Below are 2,461 nucleotides of genomic sequence, written 5' to 3' on the forward strand. Positions count from 1 at the left end.
CAGCAACGAATAGTATCTGTCTACTATCTGGTTCATCTGGGGTCTTCTATGTGGTTCATGTTGGGTGGGCAACAAACAATAGATGATCCATTGTCTATCTTTTTAAACCGAAGCTATAATCTACCTGATATCATTAGTTTTGGATCCATCAACTCGTTTGCTACCATCAGTCTTGATTTTTGCATGCACCCCTTAGGCCTTACAAAATCTAACTATTTTTTTATTATGCATGTCAGATATTGTACACAATCGTACTGAATATGTAGAGAAAAAGAGAAGACCGTTGCGTGCGAATATATTGTCATGCAGACGCCGCTCCATGGTGGGCAAAGTGCCCCCCACCCCTCCTGCATTTCCAGATTGTATTCCAGAGGAAGATAACTGTTCAGATGGAGATTCAGAAGGAGCCAACCAAGCCTGTTTACCACCTGAGGTGTTTGCTTTAACATGGCATGCTGATGTTGGTCATATCATGCATATGGCGCCTTGCATTGCTTACATTATACATCTTATATGTCATCAGCTTAGTTTAGATTTTCTTTGTGTGAATGCCACCTGTTTGGTTTATATATCATACTCCCACCATTCCTAAATATTTGTCTTTTTAGAGATTTCAACAAGTGACTACATACGAAACAAAATGAGTGAATCTACACTCTAAAATATGTCTATATACATCCATATGTGGTAGTCCATTTGAAATCTCTAAAAAGACAAATATTTAGGAACGGAGGGAGTATATGGGAATTATGCAATGCCATCTTCTTTAGCCAGGCATCATATACGTGAATCATGTAATGCCATCCTGTTTAGCTAGTCATCGTATATGTGAATTGTATCGTGCCATATTTTTTTCCATAATGTATTCCATTTGTCAACAAAGTTTATACATTCATCTACTCTTCCTGTGCATCAGCCATTTGAGTCGGTCATGGGAAAATCTGGAGTGAAAACAAGGTCTTCTGAGTAGTCAGTGCTACCTGTCGATGCAGATTTCTTGCTGGTTACAGATAGCTCCTCAGAGGAGGATTCAGAGAGAGATGACCAGTCGTATTCCCCCCCCCCCCCGAGGTGCATGCTCTAACTTGGCTGGGTTATATTGCTCATATCATGCATATGGTGTCTTGCATTGCCATGCCATCTGCTTAGATTAGACATGCTTTCTTTGAATGCCTCCTGTTTTCTTTCTATATCAGATATGTGAATTATGCAATGCCATGTTTTTCAGCCAGTTATCATATATGTGAATTATGCACCGCCATGGAGCCAGGCATCATATATGTGAATTATCTCATGCCATATTTTTTTCATTACATATTCCATTTGTTGACAATCTGTGTATATTGAACTATTCTTCATGTGTATCTGCCATTTGAGCCGGTTATGGAAAAATCTGGAGTGAAAACAAGGTCTTCAGAGCAGGCAATGGTACCTGTTGAAGCATATATCTCAATGGTTATAGGGAGCTCCTGAGAGGAGGATTCAGAGACAGATGACCAGTCCTATATCCCACCTGAGGTGTATGCTCTAAGTTGCAATGTTTATATTTCTCATATGATGCATATGGTGTCTTGCATTGCTTAGTTTAGACATCATATGCACAATATTGAATTCTATCTGCTTAGTTTAGAGATCATACATGAGAGTGCCAGTTGATTAGTATATGAATCAATTATGTCAATTATATCATGCCATCCTGTATACTTAGACAACATGTATGTGAATTATTTCATCCCAACCTATATTAGAAAGACATCATATAGTTTTGTCATGTCATCCTGTTTAGGTACTCATCATATGTTGAATTATGCCATTATATCATGTTAAGTTATCCATCATATATCTGAAACTGTGTCATGCTATCATGTTTAGTTAGGCATCATATATGTGAAATTGTGTCAAGCTGTCCTGTTTGGTTAGACAACATATATGTGAATTACCACATCTGTCTATCATACAATGTTTGTATGTTCAATTTCATTTCTTGTTTATCAGCCATTTTAATTGGAGGGGGTGATGGCAGTATCTAAGGGAGCAAAAACCTGTTCTTCACAAAAGACAGTGCTACCCGTCGATGCAGATAGAACCATGGTTGTACTGGCCCACAAACTAGCCCCACCACACATAATCGAGACTGCTCCAGATTGCACACTTACACCGTAGGACAGAGAACCAGCTACAACCCATCTAACCACAACCCCAGCGGATAGTAACCCACTTATAGTTGACAAAGCACCATGTCCACCATAGAGTACCCCCACACGAGCAGTTTGTAAAGCTACTGCAGTGCCCAAAGCATGAAGACCACCACACCTAACCCAAACTCCACGTTTAAAGCAGAAGAACAACTGTTCTCAGGTCAGATTCCATAGCTATGGTCCATACTCCTTTGTTGTTGCATCACTGTATTTACTCATACCAACTACTTTCAAATTTAAAGGATCCAATTGAAACTCCAATG

The sequence above is a fragment of the Triticum urartu genome, chromosome 7A (genome assembly GCF_056163025.1).
Source record: "Triticum urartu cultivar PI428250 chromosome 7A, HENAU_Tu73, whole genome shotgun sequence".
In the NCBI taxonomy this organism is placed as follows: Eukaryota; Viridiplantae; Streptophyta; class Magnoliopsida; order Poales; family Poaceae; genus Triticum; species Triticum urartu.